The 21,144-nt window shown below is 50.8% G+C and overlaps 23 non-coding genes across 23 annotated transcripts; 11 read left to right on the top strand and 12 right to left on the bottom strand.

Annotated features, from left to right (window-relative positions):
- Positions 1-939: 939 nt before the first annotated feature.
- On the bottom strand, positions 940-1,011 carry Trnag-ccc. The gene has a single exon. It is a non-coding gene; the product is annotated as a tRNA-Gly (tRNA).
- Positions 1,012-1,650: 639 nt separating this feature from the next.
- Positions 1,651-1,722, top strand: Trnae-uuc. Its single transcript has one exon. It is a non-coding gene; the product is annotated as a tRNA-Glu (tRNA).
- Positions 1,723-2,737: 1,015 nt separating this feature from the next.
- On the bottom strand, positions 2,738-2,809 carry Trnag-ccc. The gene has a single exon. It is a non-coding gene; the product is annotated as a tRNA-Gly (tRNA).
- A 639-nt stretch (positions 2,810-3,448) lies between these two features.
- Positions 3,449-3,520, top strand: Trnae-uuc. The gene has a single exon. It is a non-coding gene; the product is annotated as a tRNA-Glu (tRNA).
- A 1,015-nt stretch (positions 3,521-4,535) lies between these two features.
- Positions 4,536-4,607, bottom strand: Trnag-ccc. The gene has a single exon. It is a non-coding gene; the product is annotated as a tRNA-Gly (tRNA).
- Positions 4,608-5,246: 639 nt separating this feature from the next.
- On the top strand, positions 5,247-5,318 carry Trnae-uuc. Its single transcript has one exon. It is a non-coding gene; the product is annotated as a tRNA-Glu (tRNA).
- Positions 5,319-6,333: 1,015 nt separating this feature from the next.
- On the bottom strand, positions 6,334-6,405 carry Trnag-ccc. The gene has a single exon. It is a non-coding gene; the product is annotated as a tRNA-Gly (tRNA).
- A 639-nt stretch (positions 6,406-7,044) lies between these two features.
- Trnae-uuc lies at positions 7,045-7,116 on the top strand. Its single transcript has one exon. It is a non-coding gene; the product is annotated as a tRNA-Glu (tRNA).
- A 1,015-nt stretch (positions 7,117-8,131) lies between these two features.
- On the bottom strand, positions 8,132-8,203 carry Trnag-ccc. The gene has a single exon. It is a non-coding gene; the product is annotated as a tRNA-Gly (tRNA).
- A 639-nt stretch (positions 8,204-8,842) lies between these two features.
- Positions 8,843-8,914, top strand: Trnae-uuc. The gene has a single exon. It is a non-coding gene; the product is annotated as a tRNA-Glu (tRNA).
- A 1,015-nt stretch (positions 8,915-9,929) lies between these two features.
- Trnag-ccc lies at positions 9,930-10,001 on the bottom strand. The gene has a single exon. It is a non-coding gene; the product is annotated as a tRNA-Gly (tRNA).
- Positions 10,002-10,640: 639 nt separating this feature from the next.
- On the top strand, positions 10,641-10,712 carry Trnae-uuc. The gene has a single exon. It is a non-coding gene; the product is annotated as a tRNA-Glu (tRNA).
- Positions 10,713-11,727: 1,015 nt separating this feature from the next.
- Trnag-ccc lies at positions 11,728-11,799 on the bottom strand. The gene has a single exon. It is a non-coding gene; the product is annotated as a tRNA-Gly (tRNA).
- Positions 11,800-12,438: 639 nt separating this feature from the next.
- Positions 12,439-12,510, top strand: Trnae-uuc. The gene has a single exon. It is a non-coding gene; the product is annotated as a tRNA-Glu (tRNA).
- Positions 12,511-13,525: 1,015 nt separating this feature from the next.
- On the bottom strand, positions 13,526-13,597 carry Trnag-ccc. Its single transcript has one exon. It is a non-coding gene; the product is annotated as a tRNA-Gly (tRNA).
- A 639-nt stretch (positions 13,598-14,236) lies between these two features.
- Trnae-uuc lies at positions 14,237-14,308 on the top strand. The gene has a single exon. It is a non-coding gene; the product is annotated as a tRNA-Glu (tRNA).
- A 1,015-nt stretch (positions 14,309-15,323) lies between these two features.
- On the bottom strand, positions 15,324-15,395 carry Trnag-ccc. The gene has a single exon. It is a non-coding gene; the product is annotated as a tRNA-Gly (tRNA).
- A 639-nt stretch (positions 15,396-16,034) lies between these two features.
- Positions 16,035-16,106, top strand: Trnae-uuc. Its single transcript has one exon. It is a non-coding gene; the product is annotated as a tRNA-Glu (tRNA).
- Positions 16,107-17,121: 1,015 nt separating this feature from the next.
- Positions 17,122-17,193, bottom strand: Trnag-ccc. The gene has a single exon. It is a non-coding gene; the product is annotated as a tRNA-Gly (tRNA).
- Positions 17,194-17,832: 639 nt separating this feature from the next.
- On the top strand, positions 17,833-17,904 carry Trnae-uuc. Its single transcript has one exon. It is a non-coding gene; the product is annotated as a tRNA-Glu (tRNA).
- A 1,015-nt stretch (positions 17,905-18,919) lies between these two features.
- Trnag-ccc lies at positions 18,920-18,991 on the bottom strand. The gene has a single exon. It is a non-coding gene; the product is annotated as a tRNA-Gly (tRNA).
- Positions 18,992-19,630: 639 nt separating this feature from the next.
- Positions 19,631-19,702, top strand: Trnae-uuc. The gene has a single exon. It is a non-coding gene; the product is annotated as a tRNA-Glu (tRNA).
- A 1,015-nt stretch (positions 19,703-20,717) lies between these two features.
- On the bottom strand, positions 20,718-20,789 carry Trnag-ccc. The gene has a single exon. It is a non-coding gene; the product is annotated as a tRNA-Gly (tRNA).
- Positions 20,790-21,144: the final 355 nt, after the last annotated feature.

Genomic DNA, 21,144 nt, shown 5'->3' with positions numbered 1-21,144 from the left:
CAAGTATAAGGTGAGAGAAAGTCAAGGAAAAGAGATACATCCTCACGTTAATGGCGGGGCCGTTTTGAAGGGAGAGGAGACGGTTTTGCGGTTTTGGACTGCTGATGCGACACTGTTGCATTGCCCGTTAGCTCAGTGGGCTGTAGCGTCGTGCTAGTAACGCGTAGGTCATGGGTTCCTTCCCTCCACGGGCCATTCCATTTTCTCCCCTAATAGGAAATGCTGCCTCCTGCGAGACTCTGCCAGGCAGATTCTAAATGATGTGCACATCCAGCTAGAAGTCTGAACGTTTCGCTAAGGGGTTGCCAACGGCCAGCTCACTTTCAATTAATGAAGTTAAGCAGACGTTTGCGTGGTTAGTGAGTGGATGGGTGATCGTCCGGGAACTCTGCGTGCTATTGGACCCTTCCATTTCAACCCCCACCCTCCTCCTTTTATGCTACAGTGTTGACGTGCTATGATGCCTCCCTAAGCAATTTAAATTACGTTAACGAACATATGATCCACAATTTAATGAGGCTGTTTGCAAAAAGAGCGCAAGGAAAGTGCAAGAACGACTTTGGCAATAACAGAACCGTACGAATCAACAGATAATTTCTCAAATGTGTAGATAACACTGTGCGAAGCAGTGAGATTTCCGAAATTTGTAAATGAAAGTTTAGCTTTTCGTATTGAAAAGGAAAAGTACTCTTGATTACTTTATTTCTCGCAGCCGATTGTCGTACTTCTCCTGTCATATCGGCCCCACCGCCGAGCGGCAGCGAGCGGCAGTCGAGCAAAGTCGGGCCAAGTCGACACACGATGAAGTGAAATTAATCCACTTAGCTGGAACGAGGCAGGAGACGAGGAGATACTACCTGTGCCGCGACACGTGGCAATTTCGAGGTTCGCATGGTCTAGAACACACACTATTGCGCTACGCAAAAATGACAATCCTCCTGCGGTGGCCGGGAATCGAACACGGATCAACTGCTTGGGAAGCAACCATGCTGACCGTTACACCACCACCGCATTGCGCTGCAGGCTTCCTGTGTCGCGGTGCGTTGTCGCCCCTGCTGCCACCAGAGGATCAAGCGACCCTGCTGCAGGCGCTCTGCCCGCCGGCACATCGGAACGCGGTGCCACGTTGCTTCCAGGGCGATGCACTGTAACTAGACGCAGCATTGACTTCCGCCGAGAAATCCACCCTTTCATGTACGGCATGGTGGGAAAACAATTCTGAAATTAGAACTTCTTAGTGAGGCTGCGGTGGCGAGTATTCCTGTATGCCTCGGTGGCGCAGTGGGCTGCGCATGTCATTATCTTAAGGGCGTACGTTCTATCCTCAACTCAGCCATCTCATTTTCTCTCCACGACGGTGAAAGGCACAGCATAGCTTTTGCGAGGTAAGGCCGTATTTGCCGTTTATTACCACCTAGGCTACTTTGCGTCAACGTGTGTTTGTTTCCAGTTATTACTAATTACAGTTTTGCTAGTTGCACTCGAGACTGAAAGCGATGTTTGCCTAGTATGACTTGCGCGCTTTGGGAGTGAGTAAGCGGGATCGTGGTGGCGGACAGAGTTCAGCGTTGGCGCCAGATTCGGCCCTAAAGTTGCGTGGAGGAGACGTATTTCTGGACGCATACACACGTAGTGGATCGTTGAGGTGTGTCCGGTATGGTCTAGTGGCTAGGATACCTGGCTTTCACCCAGGAGGCCCGGGTTCGATTCCCGGTACCTGAACGTGAATTCTCGGGGCTGAGATGAGAAAACTTCTCACGTCCGTTTTTCGTCTTCGTGGAGTTGCTGCTCTGGGTTCCAAGTATAAGGTGAGAGAAAGTCAAGGAAAAGAGATACATCCTCACGTTAATGGCGGGGCCGTTTTGAAGGGAGAGGAGACGGTTTTGCGGTTTTGGACTGCTGATGCGACACTGTTGCATTGCCCGTTAGCTCAGTGGGCTGTAGCGTCGTGCTAGTAACGCGTAGGTCATGGGTTCCTTCCCTCCACGGGCCATTCCATTTTCTCCCCTAATAGGAAATGCTGCCTCCTGCGAGACTCTGCCAGGCAGATTCTAAATGATGTGCACATCCAGCTAGAAGTCTGAACGTTTCGCTAAGGGGTTGCCAACGGCCAGCTCACTTTCAATTAATGAAGTTAAGCAGACGTTTGCGTGGTTAGTGAGTGGATGGGTGATCGTCCGGGAACTCTGCGTGCTATTGGACCCTTCCATTTCAACCCCCACCCTCCTCCTTTTATGCTACAGTGTTGACGTGCTATGATGCCTCCCTAAGCAATTTAAATTACGTTAACGAACATATGATCGACAATTTAATGAGGCTGTTTGCAAAAAGAGCGCAAGGAAAGTGCAAGAACGACTTTGGCAATAACAGAACCGTACGAATCAACAGATAATTTCTCAAATGTGTAGATAACACTGTGCGAAGCAGTGAGATTTCCGAAATTTGTAAATGAAAGTTTAGCTTTTCGTATTGAAAAGGAAAAGTACTCTTGATTACTTTATTTCTCGCAGCCGATTGTCGTACTTCTCCTGTCATATCGGCCCCACCGCCGAGCGGCAGCGAGCGGCAGTCGAGCAAAGTCGGGCCAAGTCGACACACGATGAAGTGAAATTAATCCACTTAGCTGGAACGAGGCAGGAGACGAGGAGATACTACCTGTGCCGCGACACGTGGCAATTTCGAGGTTCGCATGGTCTAGAACACACACTATTGCGCTACGCAAAAATGACAATCCTCCTGCGGTGGCCGGGAATCGAACACGGATCAACTGCTTGGGAAGCAACCATGCTGACCGTTACACCACCACCGCATTGCGCTGCAGGCTTCCTGTGTCGCGGTGCGTTGTCGCCCCTGCTGCCACCAGAGGATCAAGCGACCCTGCTGCAGGCGCTCTGCCCGCCGGCACATCGGAACGCGGTGCCACGTTGCTTCCAGGGCGATGCACTGTAACTAGACGCAGCATTGACTTCCGCCGAGAAATCCACCCTTTCATGTACGGCATGGTGGGAAAACAATTCTGAAATTAGAACTTCTTAGTGAGGCTGCGGTGGCGAGTATTCCTGTATGCCTCGGTGGCGCAGTGGGCTGCGCATGTCATTATCTTAAGGGCGTACGTTCTATCCTCAACTCAGCCATCTCATTTTCTCTCCACGACGGTGAAAGGCACAGCATAGCTTTTGCGAGGTAAGGCCGTATTTGCCGTTTATTACCACCTAGGCTACTTTGCGTCAACGTGTGTTTGTTTCCAGTTATTACTAATTACAGTTTTGCTAGTTGCACTCGAGACTGAAAGCGATGTTTGCCTAGTATGACTTACGCGCTTTGGGAGTGAGTAAGCGGGATCGTGGTGGCGGACAGAGTTCAGCGTTGGCGCCAGATTCGGCCCTAAAGTTGCGTGGAGGAGACGTATTTCTGGACGCATACACACGTAGTGGATCGTTGAGGTGTGTCCGGTATGGTCTAGTGGCTAGGATACCTGGCTTTCACCCAGGAGGCCCGGGTTCGATTCCCGGTACCTGAACGTGAATTCTCGGGGCTGAGATGAGAAAACTTCTCACGTCCGTTTTTCGTCTTCGTGGAGTTGCTGCTCTGGGTTCCAAGTATAAGGTGAGAGAAAGTCAAGGAAAAGAGATACATCCTCACGTTAATGGCGGGGCCGTTTTGAAGGGAGAGGAGACGGTTTTGCGGTTTTGGACTGCTGATGCGACACTGTTGCATTGCCCGTTAGCTCAGTGGGCTGTAGCGTCGTGCTAGTAACGCGTAGGTCATGGGTTCCTTCCCTCCACGGGCCATTCCATTTTCTCCCCTAATAGGAAATGCTGCCTCCTGCGAGACTCTGCCAGGCAGATTCTAAATGATGTGCACATCCAGCTAGAAGTCTGAACGTTTCGCTAAGGGGTTGCCAACGGCCAGCTCACTTTCAATTAATGAAGTTAAGCAGACGTTTGCGTGGTTAGTGAGTGGATGGGTGATCGTCCGGGAACTCTGCGTGCTATTGGACCCTTCCATTTCAACCCCCACCCTCCTCCTTTTATGCTACAGTGTTGACGTGCTATGATGCCTCCCTAAGCAATTTAAATTACGTTAACGAACATATGATCGACAATTTAATGAGGCTGTTTGCAAAAAGAGCGCAAGGAAAGTGCAAGAACGACTTTGGCAATAACAGAACCGTACGAATCAACAGATAATTTCTCAAATGTGTAGATAACACTGTGCGAAGCAGTGAGATTTCCGAAATTTGTAAATGAAAGTTTAGCTTTTCGTATTGAAAAGGAAAAGTACTCTTGATTACTTTATTTCTCGCAGCCGATTGTCGTACTTCTCCTGTCATATCGGCCCCACCGCCGAGCGGCAGCGAGCGGCAGTCGAGCAAAGTCGGGCCAAGTCGACACACGATGAAGTGAAATTAATCCACTTAGCTGGAACGAGGCAGGAGACGAGGAGATACTACCTGTGCCGCGACACGTGGCAATTTCGAGGTTCGCATGGTCTAGAACACACACTATTGCGCTACGCAAAAATGACAATCCTCCTGCGGTGGCCGGGAATCGAACACGGATCAACTGCTTGGGAAGCAACCATGCTGACCGTTACACCACCACCGCATTGCGCTGCAGGCTTCCTGTGTCGCGGTGCGTTGTCGCCCCTGCTGCCACCAGAGGATCAAGCGACCCTGCTGCAGGCGCTCTGCCCGCCGGCACATCGGAACGCGGTGCCACGTTGCTTCCAGGGCGATGCACTGTAACTAGACGCAGCATTGACTTCCGCCGAGAAATCCACCCTTTCATGTACGGCATGGTGGGAAAACAATTCTGAAATTAGAACTTCTTAGTGAGGCTGCGGTGGCGAGTATTCCTGTATGCCTCGGTGGCGCAGTGGGCTGCGCATGTCATTATCTTAAGGGCGTACGTTCTATCCTCAACTCAGCCATCTCATTTTCTCTCCACGACGGTGAAAGGCACAGCATAGCTTTTGCGAGGTAAGGCCGTATTTGCCGTTTATTACCACCTAGGCTACTTTGCGTCAACGTGTGTTTGTTTCCAGTTATTACTAATTACAGTTTTGCTAGTTGCACTCGAGACTGAAAGCGATGTTTGCCTAGTATGACTTGCGCGCTTTGGGAGTGAGTAAGCGGGATCGTGGTGGCGGACAGAGTTCAGCGTTGGCGCCAGATTCGGCCCTAAAGTTGCGTGGAGGAGACGTATTTCTGGACGCATACACACGTAGTGGATCGTTGAGGTGTGTCCGGTATGGTCTAGTGGCTAGGATACCTGGCTTTCACCCAGGAGGCCCGGGTTCGATTCCCGGTACCTGAACGTGAATTCTCGGGGCTGAGATGAGAAAACTTCTCACGGCCGTTTTTCGTCTTCGTGGAGCTGCTGCTCTGGGTTCCAAGTATAAGGTGAGAGAAAGTCAAGGAAAAGAGATACATCCTCACGTTAATGGCGGGGCCGTTTTGAAGGGAGAGGAGACGGTTTTGCGGTTTTGGACTGCTGATGCGACACTGTTGCATTGCCCGTTAGCTCAGTGGGCTGTAGCGTCGTGCTAGTAACGCGTAGGTCATGGGTTCCTTCCCTCCACGGGCCATTCCATTTTCTCCCCTAATAGGAAATGCTGCCTCCTGCGAGACTCTGCCAGGCAGATTCTAAATGATGTGCACATCCAGCTAGAAGTCTGAACGTTTCGCTAAGGGGTTGCCAACGGCCAGCTCACTTTCAATTAATGAAGTTAAGCAGACGTTTGCGTGGTTAGTGAGTGGATGGGTGATCGTCCGGGAACTCTGCGTGCTATTGGACCCTTCCATTTCAACCCCCACCCTCCTCCTTTTATGCTACAGTGTTGACGTGCTATGATGCCTCCCTAAGCAATTTAAATTACGTTAACGAACATATGATCGACAATTTAATGAGGCTGTTTGCAAAAAGAGCGCAAGGAAAGTGCAAGAACGACTTTGGCAATAACAGAACCGTACGAATCAACAGATAATTTCTCAAATGTGTAGATAACACTGTGCGAAGCAGTGAGATTTCCGAAATTTGTAAATGAAAGTTTAGCTTTTCGTATTGAAAAGGAAAAGTACTCTTGATTACTTTATTTCTCGCAGCCGATTGTCGTACTTCTCCTGTCATATCGGCCCCACCGCCGAGCGGCAGCGAGCGGCAGTCGAGCAAAGTCGGGCCAAGTCGACACACGATGAAGTGAAATTAATCCACTTAGCTGGAACGAGGCAGGAGACGAGGAGATACTACCTGTGCCGCGACACGTGGCAATTTCGAGGTTCGCATGGTCTAGAACACACACTATTGCGCTACGCAAAAATGACAATCCTCCTGCGGTGGCCGGGAATCGAACACGGATCAACTGCTTGGGAAGCAACCATGCTGACCGTTACACCACCACCGCATTGCGCTGCAGGCTTCCTGTGTCGCGGTGCGTTGTCGCCCCTGCTGCCACCAGAGGATCAAGCGACCCTGCTGCAGGCGCTCTGCCCGCCGGCACATCGGAACGCGGTGCCACGTTGCTTCCAGGGCGATGCACTGTAACTAGACGCAGCATTGACTTCCGCCGAGAAATCCACCCTTTCATGTACGGCATGGTGGGAAAACAATTCTGAAATTAGAACTTCTTAGTGAGGCTGCGGTGGCGAGTATTCCTGTATGCCTCGGTGGCGCAGTGGGCTGCGCATGTCATTATCTTAAGGGCGTACGTTCTATCCTCAACTCAGCCATCTCATTTTCTCTCCACGACGGTGAAAGGCACAGCATAGCTTTTGCGAGGTAAGGCCGTATTTGCCGTTTATTACCACCTAGGCTACTTTGCGTCAACGTGTGTTTGTTTCCAGTTATTACTAATTACAGTTTTGCTAGTTGCACTCGAGACTGAAAGCGATGTTTGCCTAGTATGACTTGCGCGCTTTGGGAGTGAGTAAGCGGGATCGTGGTGGCGGACAGAGTTCAGCGTTGGCGCCAGATTCGGCCCTAAAGTTGCGTGGAGGAGACGTATTTCTGGACGCATACACACGTAGTGGATCGTTGAGGTGTGTCCGGTATGGTCTAGTGGCTAGGATACCTGGCTTTCACCCAGGAGGCCCGGGTTCGATTCCCGGTACCTGAACGTGAATTCTCGGGGCTGAGATGAGAAAACTTCTCACGGCCGTTTTTCGTCTTCGTGGAGCTGCTGCTCTGGGTTCCAAGTATAAGGTGAGAGAAAGTCAAGGAAAAGAGATACATCCTCACGTTAATGGCGGGGCCGTTTTGAAGGGAGAGGAGACGGTTTTGCGGTTTTGGACTGCTGATGCGACACTGTTGCATTGCCCGTTAGCTCAGTGGGCTGTAGCGTCGTGCTAGTAACGCGTAGGTCATGGGTTCCTTCCCTCCACGGGCCATTCCATTTTCTCCCCTAATAGGAAATGCTGCCTCCTGCGAGACTCTGCCAGGCAGATTCTAAATGATGTGCACATCCAGCTAGAAGTCTGAACGTTTCGCTAAGGGGTTGCCAACGGCCAGCTCACTTTCAATTAATGAAGTTAAGCAGACGTTTGCGTGGTTAGTGAGTGGATGGGTGATCGTCCGGGAACTCTGCGTGCTATTGGACCCTTCCATTTCAACCCCCACCCTCCTCCTTTTATGCTACAGTGTTGACGTGCTATGATGCCTCCCTAAGCAATTTAAATTACGTTAACGAACATATGATCGACAATTTAATGAGGCTGTTTGCAAAAAGAGCGCAAGGAAAGTGCAAGAACGACTTTGGCAATAACAGAACCGTACGAATCAACAGATAATTTCTCAAATGTGTAGATAACACTGTGCGAAGCAGTGAGATTTCCGAAATTTGTAAATGAAAGTTTAGCTTTTCGTATTGAAAAGGAAAAGTACTCTTGATTACTTTATTTCTCGCAGCCGATAGTCGTACTTCTCCTGTCATATCGGCCCCACCGCCGAGCGGCAGCGAGCGGCAGTCGAGCAAAGTCGGGCCAAGTCGACACACGATGAAGTGAAATTAATCCACTTAGCTGGAACGAGGCAGGAGACGAGGAGATACTACCTGTGCCGCGACACGTGGCAATTTCGAGGTTCGCATGGTCTAGAACACACACTATTGCGCTACGCAAAAATGACAATCCTCCTGCGGTGGCCGGGAATCGAACACGGATCAACTGCTTGGGAAGCAACCATGCTGACCGTTACACCACCACCGCATTGCGCTGCAGGCTTCCTGTGTCGCGGTGCGTTGTCGCCCCTGCTGCCACCAGAGGATCAAGCGACCCTGCTGCAGGCGCTCTGCCCGCCGGCACATCGGAACGCGGTGCCACGTTGCTTCCAGGGCGATGCACTGTAACTAGACGCAGCATTGACTTCCGCCGAGAAATCCACCCTTTCATGTACGGCATGGTGGGAAAACAATTCTGAAATTAGAACTTCTTAGTGAGGCTGCGGTGGCGAGTATTCCTGTATGCCTCGGTGGCGCAGTGGGCTGCGCATGTCATTATCTTAAGGGCGTACGTTCTATCCTCAACTCAGCCATCTCATTTTCTCTCCACGACGGTGAAAGGCACAGCATAGCTTTTGCGAGGTAAGGCCGTATTTGCCGTTTATTACCACCTAGGCTACTTTGCGTCAACGTGTGTTTGTTTCCAGTTATTACTAATTACAGTTTTGCTAGTTGCACTCGAGACTGAAAGCGATGTTTGCCTAGTATGACTTGCGCGCTTTGGGAGTGAGTAAGCGGGATCGTGGTGGCGGACAGAGTTCAGCGTTGGCGCCAGATTCGGCCCTAAAGTTGCGTGGAGGAGACGTATTTCTGGACGCATACACACGTAGTGGATCGTTGAGGTGTGTCCGGTATGGTCTAGTGGCTAGGATACCTGGCTTTCACCCAGGAGGCCCGGGTTCGATTCCCGGTACCTGAACGTGAATTCTCGGGGCTGAGATGAGAAAACTTCTCACGGCCGTTTTTCGTCTTCGTGGAGCTGCTGCTCTGGGTTCCAAGTATAAGGTGAGAGAAAGTCAAGGAAAAGAGATACATCCTCACGTTAATGGCGGGGCCGTTTTGAAGGGAGAGGAGACGGTTTTGCGGTTTTGGACTGCTGATGCGACACTGTTGCATTGCCCGTTAGCTCAGTGGGCTGTAGCGTCGTGCTAGTAACGCGTAGGTCATGGGTTCCTTCCCTCCACGGGCCATTCCATTTTCTCCCCTAATAGGAAATGCTGCCTCCTGCGAGACTCTGCCAGGCAGATTCTAAATGATGTGCACATCCAGCTAGAAGTCTGAACGTTTCGCTAAGGGGTTGCCAACGGCCAGCTCACTTTCAATTAATGAAGTTAAGCAGACGTTTGCGTGGTTAGTGAGTGGATGGGTGATCGTCCGGGAACTCTGCGTGCTATTGGACCCTTCCATTTCAACCCCCACCCTCCTCCTTTTATGCTACAGTGTTGACGTGCTATGATGCCTCCCTAAGCAATTTAAATTACGTTAACGAACATATGATCGACAATTTAATGAGGCTGTTTGCAAAAAGAGCGCAAGGAAAGTGCAAGAACGACTTTGGCAATAACAGAACCGTACGAATCAACAGATAATTTCTCAAATGTGTAGATAACACTGTGCGAAGCAGTGAGATTTCCGAAATTTGTAAATGAAAGTTTAGCTTTTCGTATTGAAAAGGAAAAGTACTCTTGATTACTTTATTTCTCGCAGCCGATTGTCGTACTTCTCCTGTCATATCGGCCCCACCGCCGAGCGGCAGCGAGCGGCAGTCGAGCAAAGTCGGGCCAAGTCGACACACGATGAAGTGAAATTAATCCACTTAGCTGGAACGAGGCAGGAGACGAGGAGATACTACCTGTGCCGCGACACGTGGCAATTTCGAGGTTCACATGGTCTAGAACACACACTATTGCGCTACGCAAAAATGACAATCCTCCTGCGGTGGCCGGGAATCGAACACGGATCAACTGCTTGGGAAGCAACCATGCTGACCGTTACACCACCACCGCATTGCGCTGCAGGCTTCCTGTGTCGCGGTGCGTTGTCGCCCCTGCTGCCACCAGAGGATCAAGCGACCCTGCTGCAGGCGCTCTGCCCGCCGGCACATCGGAACGCGGTGCCACGTTGCTTCCAGGGCGATGCACTGTAACTAGACGCAGCATTGACTTCCGCCGAGAAATCCACCCTTTCATGTACGGCATGGTGGGAAAACAATTCTGAAATTAGAACTTCTTAGTGAGGCTGCGGTGGCGAGTATTCCTGTATGCCTCGGTGGCGCAGTGGGCTGCGCATGTCATTATCTTAAGGGCGTACGTTCTATCCTCAACTCAGCCATCTCATTTTCTCTCCACGACGGTGAAAGGCACAGCATAGCTTTTGCGAGGTAAGGCCGTATTTGCCGTTTATTACCACCTAGGCTACTTTGCGTCAACGTGTGTTTGTTTCCAGTTATTACTAATTACAGTTTTGCTAGTTGCACTCGAGACTGAAAGCGATGTTTGCCTAGTATGACTTGCGCGCTTTGGGAGTGAGTAAGCGGGATCGTGGTGGCGGACAGAGTTCAGCGTTGGCGCCAGATTCGGCCCTAAAGTTGCGTGGAGGAGACGTATTTCTGGACGCATACACACGTAGTGGATCGTTGAGGTGTGTCCGGTATGGTCTAGTGGCTAGGATACCTGGCTTTCACCCAGGAGGCCCGGGTTCGATTCCCGGTACCTGAACGTGAATTCTCGGGGCTGAGATGAGAAAACTTCTCACGGCCGTTTTTCGTCTTCGTGGAGCTGCTGCTCTGGGTTCCAAGTATAAGGTGAGAGAAAGTCAAGGAAAAGAGATACATCCTCACGTTAATGGCGGGGCCGTTTTGAAGGGAGAGGAGACGGTTTTGCGGTTTTGGACTGCTGATGCGACACTGTTGCATTGCCCGTTAGCTCAGTGGGCTGTAGCGTCGTGCTAGTAACGCGTAGGTCATGGGTTCCTTCCCTCCACGGGCCATTCCATTTTCTCCCCTAATAGGAAATGCTGCCTCCTGCGAGACTCTGCCAGGCAGATTCTAAATGATGTGCACATCCAGCTAGAAGTCTGAACGTTTCGCTAAGGGGTTGCCAACGGCCAGCTCACTTTCAATTAATGAAGTTAAGCAGACGTTTGCGTGGTTAGTGAGTGGATGGGTGATCGTCCGGGAACTCTGCGTGCTATTGGACCCTTCCATTTCAACCCCCACCCTCCTCCTTTTATGCTACAGTGTTGACGTGCTATGATGCCTCCCTAAGCAATTTAAATTACGTTAACGAACATATGATCGACAATTTAATGAGGCTGTTTGCAAAAAGAGCGCAAGGAAAGTGCAAGAACGACTTTGGCAATAACAGAACCGTACGAATCAACAGATAATTTCTCAAATGTGTAGATAACACTGTGCGAAGCAGTGAGATTTCCGAAATTTGTAAATGAAAGTTTAGCTTTTCGTATTGAAAAGGAAAAGTACTCTTGATTACTTTATTTCTCGCAGCCGATTGTCGTACTTCTCCTGTCATATCGGCCCCACCGCCGAGCGGCAGCGAGCGGCAGTCGAGCAAAGTCGGGCCAAGTCGACACACGATGAAGTGAAATTAATCCACTTAGCTGGAACGAGGCAGGAGACGAGGAGTTACTACCTGTGCCGCGACACGTGGCAATTTCGAGGTTCGCATGGTCTAGAACACACACTATTGCGCTACGCAAAAATGACAATCCTCCTGCGGTGGCCGGGAATCGAACACGGATCAACTGCTTGGGAAGCAACCATGCTGACCGTTACACCACCACCGCATTGCGCTGCAGGCTTCCTGTGTCGCGGTGCGTTGTCGCCCCTGCTGCCACCAGAGGATCAAGCGACCCTGCTGCAGGCGCTCTGCCCGCCGGCACATCGGAACGCGGTGCCACGTTGCTTCCAGGGCGATGCACTGTAACTAGACGCAGCATTGACTTCCGCCGAGAAATCCACCCTTTCATGTACGGCATGGTGGGAAAACAATTCTGAAATTAGAACTTCTTAGTGAGGCTGCGGTGGCGAGTATTCCTGTATGCCTCGGTGGCGCAGTGGGCTGCGCATGTCATTATCTTAAGGGCGTACGTTCTATCCTCAACTCAGCCATCTCATTTTCTCTCCACGACGGTGAAAGGCACAGCATAGCTTTTGCGAGGTAAGGCCGTATTTGCCGTTTATTACCACCTAGGCTACTTTGCGTCAACGTGTGTTTGTTTCCAGTTATTACTAATTACAGTTTTGCTAGTTGCACTCGAGACTGAAAGCGATGTTTGCCTAGTATGACTTGCGCGCTTTGGGAGTGAGTAAGCGGGATCGTGGTGGCGGACAGAGTTCAGCGTTGGCGCCAGATTCGGCCCTAAAGTTGCGTGGAGGAGACGTATTTCTGGACGCATACACACGTAGTGGATCGTTGAGGTGTGTCCGGTATGGTCTAGTGGCTAGGATACCTGGCTTTCACCCAGGAGGCCCGGGTTCGATTCCCGGTACCTGAACGTGAATTCTCGGGGCTGAGATGAGAAAACTTCTCACGGCCGTTTTTCGTCTTCGTGGAGCTGCTGCTCTGGGTTCCAAGTATAAGGTGAGAGAAAGTCAAGGAAAAGAGATACATCCTCACGTTAATGGCGGGGCCGTTTTGAAGGGAGAGGAGACGGTTTTGCGGTTTTGGACTGCTGATGCGACACTGTTGCATTGCCCGTTAGCTCAGTGGGCTGTAGCGTCGTGCTAGTAACGCGTAGGTCATGGGTTCCTTCCCTCCACGGGCCATTCCATTTTCTCCCCTAATAGGAAATGCTGCCTCCTGCGAGACTCTGCCAGGCAGATTCTAAATGATGTGCACATCCAGCTAGAAGTCTGAACGTTTCGCTAAGGGGTTGCCAACGGCCAGCTCACTTTCAATTAATGAAGTTAAGCAGACGTTTGCGTGGTTAGTGAGTGGATGGGTGATCGTCCGGGAACTCTGCGTGCTATTGGACCCTTCCATTTCAACCCCCACTCTCCTCCTTTTATGCTACAGTGTTGACGTGCTATGATGCCTCCCTAAGCAATTTAAATTACGTTAACGAACATATGATCGACAATTTAATGAGGCTGTTTGCAAAAAGAGCGCAAGGAAAGTGCAAGAACGACTTTGGCAATAACAGAACCGTACGAATCAACAGATAATTTCTCAAATGTGTAGATAACACTGTGCGAAGCAGTGAGATTTCCGAAATTTGTAAATGAAAGTTTAGCTTTTCGTATTGAAAAGGAAAAGTACTCTTGATTACTTTATTTCTCGCAGCCGATTGTCGTACTTCTCCTGTCATATCGGCCCCACCGCCGAGCGGCAGCGAGCGGCAGTCGAGCAAAGTCGGGCCAAGTCGACACACGATGAAGTGAAATTAATCCACTTAGCTGGAACGAGGCAGGAGACGAGGAGATACTACCTGTGCCGCGACACGTGGCAATTTCGAGGTTCGCATGGTCTAGAACACACACTATTGCGCTACGCAAAAATGACAATCCTCCTGCGGTGGCCGGGAATCGAACACGGATCAACTGCTTGGGAAGCAACCATGCTGACCGTTACACCACCACCGCATTGCGCTGCAGGCTTCCTGTGTCGCGGTGCGTTGTCGCCCCTGTTGCCACCAGAGGATCAAGCGACCCTGCTGCAGGCGCTCTGCCCGCCGGCACATCGGAACGCGGTGCCACGTTGCTTCCAGGGCGATGCACTGTAACTAGACGCAGCATTGACTTCCGCCGAGAAATCCACCCTTTCATGTACGGCATGGTGGGAAAACAATTCTGAAATTAGAACTTCTTAGTGAGGCTGCGGTGGCGAGTATTCCTGTATGCCTCGGTGGCGCAGTGGGCTGCGCATGTCATTATCTTAAGGGCGTACGTTCTATCCTCAACTCAGCCATCTCATTTTCTCTCCACGACGGTGAAAGGCACAGCATAGCTTTTGCGAGGTAAGGCCGTATTTGCCGTTTATTACCACCTAGGCTACTTTGCGTCAACGTGTGTTTGTTTCCAGTTATTACTAATTACAGTTTTACTAGTTGCACTCGAGACTGAAAGCGATGTTTGCCTAGTATGACTTGCGCGCTTTGGGAGTGAGTAAGCGGGATCGTGGTGGCGGACAGAGTTCAGCGTTGGCGCCAGATTCGGCCCTAAAGTTGCGTGGAGGAGACGTATTTCTGGACGCATACACACGTAGTGGATCGTTGAGGTGTGTCCGGTATGGTCTAGTGGCTAGGATACCTGGCTTTCACCCAGGAGGCCCGGGTTCGATTCCCGGTACCTGAACGTGAATTCTCGGGGCTGAGATGAGAAAACTTCTCACGGCCGTTTTTCGTCTTCGTGGAGCTGCTGCTCTGGGTTCCAAGTATTAGGTGAGAGAAAGTCAAGGAAAAGAGATACATCCTCACGTTAATGGCGGGGCCGTTTTGAAGGGAGAGGAGACGGTTTTGCGGTTTTGGACTGCTGATGCGACACTGTTGCATTGCCCGTTAGCTCAGTGGGCTGTAGCGTCGTGCTAGTAACGCGTAGGTCATGGGTTCCTTCCCTCCACGGGCCATTCCATTTTCTCCCCTAATAGGAAATGCTGCCTCCTGCGAGACTCTGCCAGGCAGATTCTAAATGATGTGCACATCCAGCTAGAAGTCTGAACGTTTCGCTAAGGGGTTGCCAACGGCCAGCTCACTTTCAATTAATGAAGTTAAGCAGACGTTTGCGTGGTTAGTGAGTGGATGGGTGATCGTCCGGGAACTCTGCGTGCTATTGGACCCTTCCATTTCAACCCCCACCCTCCTCCTTTTATGCTACAGTGTTGACGTGCTATGATGCCTCCCTAAGCAATTTAAATTACGTTAACGAACATATGATCCACAATTTAATGAGGCTGTTTGCAAAAAGAGCGCAAGGAAAGTGCAAGAACGACTTTGGCAATAACAGAACCGTACGAATCAACAGATAATTTCTCAAATGTGTAGATAACACTGTGCGAAGCAGTGAGATTTCCGAAATTTGTAAATGAAAGTTTAGCTTTTCGTATTGAAAAGGAAAAGTACTCTTGATTACTTTATTTCTCGCAGCCGATTGTCGTACTTCTCCTGTCATATCGGCCCCACCGCCGAGCGGCAGCGAGCGGCAGTCGAGCAAAGTCGGGCCAAGTCGACACACGATGAAGTGAAATTAATCCACTTAGCTGGAACGAGGCAGGAGACGAGGAGATACTACCTGTGCCGCGACACGTGGCAATTTCGAGGTTCGCATGGTCTAGAACACACACTATTGCGCTACGCAAAAATGACAATCCTCCTGCGGTGGCCGGGAATCGAACACGGATCAACTGCTTGGGAAGCAACCATGCTGACCGTTACACCACCACCGCATTGCGCTGCAGGCTTCCTGTGTCGCGGTGCGTTGTCGCCCCTGCTGCCACCAGAGGATCAAGCGACCCTGCTGCAGGCGCTCTGCCCGCCGGCACATCGGAACGCGGTGCCACGTTGCTTCCAGGGCGATGCACTGTAACTAGACGCAGCATTGACTTCCGCCGAGAAATCCACCCTTTCATGTACGGCATGGTGGGAAAACAATTCTGAAATTAGAACTTCTTAGTGAGGCTGCGGTGGCGAGTATTCCTGTATGCCTCGGTGGCGCAGTGGGCTGCGCATGTCATTATCTTAAGGGCGTACGTTCTATCCTCAACTCAGCCATCTCATTTTCTCTCCACGACGGTGAAAGGCACAGCATAGCTTTTGCGAGGTAAGGCCGTATTTGCCGTTTATTACCACCTAGGCTACTTTGCGTCAACGTGTGTTTGTTTCCAGTTATTACTAATTACAGTTTTGCTAGTTGCACTCGAGACTGAAAGCGATGTTTGCCTAGTATGACTTGCGCGCTTTGGGAGTGAGTAAGCGGGATCGTGGTGGCGGACAGAGTTCAGCGTTGGCGCCAGATTCGGCCCTAAAGTTGCGTGGAGGAGACGTATTTCTGGACGCATACACACGTAGTGGATCGTTGAGGTGTGTCCGGTATGGTCTAGTGGCTAGGATACCTGGCTTTCACCCAGGAGGCCCGGGTTCGATTCCCGGTACCTGAACGTGAATTCTCGGGGCTGAGATGAGAAAACTTCTCACGGCCGTTTTTCGTCTTCGTGGAGCTGCTGCTCTGGGTTCCAAGTATTAGGTGAGAGAAAGTCAAGGAAAAGAGATACATCCTCACGTTAATGGCGGGGCCGTTTTGAAGGGAGAGGAGACGGTTTTGCGGTTTTGGACTGCTGATGCGACACTGTTGCATTGCCCGTTAGCTCAGTGGGCTGTAGCGTCGTGCTAGTAACGCGTAGGTCATGGGTTCCTTCCCTCCACGGGCCATTCCATTTTCTCCCCTAATAGGAAATGCTGCCTCCTGCGAGACTCTGCCAGGCAGATTCTAAATGATGTGCACATCCAGCTAGAAGTCTGAACGTTTCGCTAAGGGGTTGCCAACGGCCAGCTCACTTTCAATTAATGAAGTTAAGCAGACGTTTGCGTGGTTAGTGAGTGGATGGGTGATCGTCCGGGAACTCTGCGTGCTATTGGACCCTTCCATTTCAACCCCCACCCTCCTCCTTTTATGCTACAGTGTTGACGTGCTATGATGCCTCCCTAAGCAATTTAAATTACGTTAACGAACATATGATCGACAATTTAATGAGGCTGTTTGCAAAAAGAGCGCAAGGAAAGTGCAAGAACGACTTTGGCAATAACAGAACCGTACGAATCAACAGATAATTTCTCAAATGTGTAGATAACACTGTGCGAAGCAGTGAGATTTCCGAAATTTGTAAATGAAAGTTTAGCTTTTCGTATTGAAAAGGAAAAGTACTCTTGATTACTTTATTTCTCGCAGCCGATTGTCGTACTTCTCCTGTCATATCGGCCCCACCGCCGAGCGGCAGCGAGCGGCAGTCGAGCAAAGTCGGGCCAAGTCGACACACGATGAAGTGAAATTAATCCACTTAGCTGGAACGAGGCAGGAGACGAGGAGATACTACCTGTGCCGCGACACGTGGCAATTTCGAGGTTCGCATGGTCTAGAACACACACTATTGCGCTACGCAAAAATGACAATCCTCCTGCGGTGGCCGGGAATCGAACACGGATCAACTGCTTGGGAAGCAACCATGCTGACCGTTACACCACCACCGCATTGCGCTGCAGGCTTCCTGTGTCGCGGTGCGTTGTCGCCCCTGCTGCCACCAGAGGATCAAGCGACCCTGCTGCAGGCGCTCTGCCCGCCGGCACATCGGAACGCGGTGCCACGTTGCTTCCAGGGCGATGCACTGTAACTAGACGCAGCATTGACTTCCGCCGAGAAATCCACCCTTTCATGTACGGCATGGTGGGAAAACAATTCTGAAATTAGAACTTCTTAGTGAGGCTGCGGTGGCGAGTATTCCTGTATGCCTCGGTGGCGCAGTGGGCTGCGCATGTCATTATCTTAAGGGCGTACGTTCTATCCTCAACTCAGCCATCTCATTTTCTCTCCACGACGGTGAAAGGCACAGCATAGCTTTTGCGAGGTAAGGCCGTATTTGCCGTTTATTACCACCTAGGCTACTTTGCGTCAACGTGTGTTTGTTTCCAGTTATTACTAATTACAGTTTTGCTAGTTGCACTCGAGACTGAAAGCGATGTTTGCCTAGTATGACTTGCGCGCTTTGGGAGTGAGTAAGCGGGATCGTGGTGGCGGACAGAGTTCAGCGTTGGCGCCAGATTCGGCCCTAAAGTTGCGTGGAGGAGACGTATTTCTGGACGCATACACACGTAGTGGATCGTTGAGGTGTGTCCGGTATGGTCTAGTGGCTAGGATACCTGGCTTTCACCCAGGAGGCCCGGGTTCGATTCCCGGTACCTGAACGTGAATTCTCGGGGCTGAGATGAGAAAACTTCTCACGGCCGTTTTTCGTCTTCGTGGAGCTGCTGCTCTGGGTTCCAAGTATTAGGTGAGAGAAAGTCAAGGAAAAGAGATACATCCTCACGTTAATGGCGGGGCCGTTTTGAAGGGAGAGGAGACGGTTTTGCGGTTTTGGACTGCTGATGCGACACTGTTGCATTGCCCGTTAGCTCAGTGGGCTGTAGCGTCGTGCTAGTAACGCGTAGGTCATGGGTTCCTTCCCTCCACGGGCCATTCCATTTTCTCCCCTAATAGGAAATGCTGCCTCCTGCGAGACTCTGCCAGGCAGATTCTAAATGATGTGCACATCCAGCTAGAAGTCTGAACGTTTCGCTAAGGGGTTGCCAACGGCCAGCTCACTTTCAATTAATGAAGTTAAGCAGACGTTTGCGTGGTTAGTGAGTGGATGGGTGATCGTCCGGGAACTCTGCGTGCTATTGGACCCTTCCATTTCAACCCCCACCCTCCTCCTTTTATGCTACAGTGTTGACGTGCTATGATGCCTCCCTAAGCAATTTAAATTACGTTAACGAACATATGATCCACAATTTAATGAGGCTGTTTGCAAAAAGAGCGCAAGGAAAGTGCAAGAACGACTTTGGCAATAACAGAACCGTACGAATCAACAGATAATTTCTCAAATGTGTAGATAACACTGTGCGAAGCAGTGAGATTTCCGAAATTTGTAAATGAAAGTTTAGCTTTTCGTATTGAAAAGGAAAAGTACTCTTGATTACTTTATTTCTCGCAGCCGATTGTCGTACTTCTCCTGTCATATCGGCCCCACCGCCGAGCGGCAGCGAGCGGCAGTCGAGCAAAGTCGGGCCAAGTCGACACACGATGAAGTGAAATTAATCCACTTAGCTGGAACGAGGCAGGAGACGAGGAGATACTACCTGTGCCGCGACACGTGGCAATTTCGAGGTTCGCATGGTCTAGAACACACACTATTGCGCTACGCAAAAATGACAATCCTCCTGCGGTGGCCGGGAATCGAACACGGATCAACTGCTTGGGAAGCAACCATGCTGACCGTTACACCACCACCGCATTGCGCTGCAGGCTTCCTGTGTCGCGGTGCGTTGTCGCCCCTGCTGCCACCAGAGGATCAAGCGACCCTGCTGCAGGCGCTCTGCCCGCCGGCACATCGGAACGCGGTGCCACGTTGCTTCCAGGGCGATGCACTGTAACTAGACGCAGCATTGACTTCCGCCGAGAAATCCACCCTTTCATGTACGGCATGGTGGGAAAACAATTCTGAAATTAGAACTTCTTAGTGAGGCTGCGGTGGCGAGTATTCCTGTATGCCTCGGTGGCGCAGTGGGCTGCGCATGTCATTATCTTAAGGGCGTACGTTCTATCCTCAACTCAGCCATCTCATTTTCTCTCCACGACGGTGAAAGGCACAGCATAGCTTTTGCGAGGTAAGGCCGTATTTGCCGTTTATTACCACCTAGGCTACTTTGCGTCAACGTGTGTTTGTTTCCAGTTATTACTAATTACAGTTTTGCTAGTTGCACTCGAGACTGAAAGCGATGTTTGCCTAGTATGACTTGCGCGCTTTGGGAGTGAGTAAGCGGGATCGTGGTGGCGGACAGAGTTCAGCGTTGGCGCCAGATTCGGCCCTAAAGTTGCGTGGAGGAGACGTATTTCTGGACGCATACACACGTAGTGGATCGTTGAGGTGTGTCCGGTATGGTCTAGTGGCTAGGATACCTGGCTTTCACCCAGGAGGCCCGGGTTCGATTCCCGGTACCTGAACGTGAATTCTCGGGGCTGAGATGAGAAAACTTCTCACGGCCGTTTTTCGTCTTCGTGGAGCTGCTGCTCTGGGTTCCAAGTATTAGGTGAGAGAAAGTCAAGGAAAAGAGATACATCCTCACGTTAATGGCGGGGCCGTTTTGAAGGGAGAGGAGACGGTTTTGCGGTTTTGGACTGCTGATGCGACACTGTTGCATTGCCCGTTAGCTCAGTGGGCTGTAGCGTCGTGCTAGTAACGCGTAGGTCATGGGTTCCTTCCCTCCACGGGCCATTCCATTTTCTCCCCTAATAGGAAATGCTGCCTCCTGCGAGACTCTGCCAGGCAGATTCTAAATGATGTGCACATCCAGCTAGAAGTCTGAACGTTTCGCTAAGGGGTTGCCAACGGCCAGCTCACTTTCAATTAATGAAGTTAAGCAGACGTTTGCGTGGTTAGTGAGTGGATGGGTGATCGTCCGGGAACTCTGCGTGCTATTGGACCCTTCCATTTCAACCCCCACCCTCCTCCTTTTATGCTACAGTGTTGACGTGCTATGATGCCTCCCTAAGCAATTTAAATTACGTTAACGAACATATGATCGACAATTTAATGAGGCTGTTTGCAAAGAGAGCGCAAGGAAAGTGCAAGAACGACTTTGGCAATAACAGAACCGTACGAATCAACAGATAATTTCTCAAATGTGTAGATAACACTGTGCGAAGCAGTGAGATTTCCGAAATTTGTAAATGAAAGTTTAGCTTTTCGTATTGAAAAGGAAAAGTACTCTTGATTACTTTATTTCTCGCAGCCGATTGTCGTACTTCTCCTGTCATATCGGCCCCACCGCCGAGCGGCAGCGAGCGGCAGTCGAGCAAAGTCGGGCCAAGTCGACACACGATGAAGTGAAATTAATCCACTTAGCTGGAACGAGGCAGGAGACGAGGAGATACTACCTGTGCCGCGACACGTGGCAATTTCGAGGTTCGCATGGTCTAGAACACACACTATTGCGCTACGCAAAAATGACAATCCTCCTGCGGTGGCCGGGAATCGAACACGGATCAACTGCTTGGGAAGCAACCATGCTGACCGTTACACCACCACCGCATTGCGCTGCAGGCTTCCTGTGTCGCGGTGCGTTGTCGCCCCTGCTGCCACCAGAGGATCAAGCGACCCTGCTGCAGGCGCTCTGCCCGCCGGCACATCGGAACGCGGTGCCACGTTGCTTCCAGGGCGATGCACTGTAACTAGACGCAGCATTGACTTCCGCCGAGAAATCCACCCTTTCATGTACGGCATGGTGGGAAAACAATTCTGAAATTAGAACTTCTTAGTGAGGCTGCGGTGGCGAGTATTCCTGTATGCCTCGGTGGCGCAGTGGGCTGCGCATGTCATTATCTTAAGGGCGTACGTTCTATCCTCAACTCAGCCATCTCATTTTCTCTCCACGACGGTGAAAGGC

This window comes from Schistocerca americana, chromosome 8, assembly GCF_021461395.2.
Source record: "Schistocerca americana isolate TAMUIC-IGC-003095 chromosome 8, iqSchAmer2.1, whole genome shotgun sequence".
Taxonomy (NCBI): Eukaryota; Metazoa; Arthropoda; class Insecta; order Orthoptera; family Acrididae; genus Schistocerca; species Schistocerca americana.
Note: the sequence above shows the minus strand (reverse complement) of the source record. Positions and strands in the feature narration are given on the sequence as shown.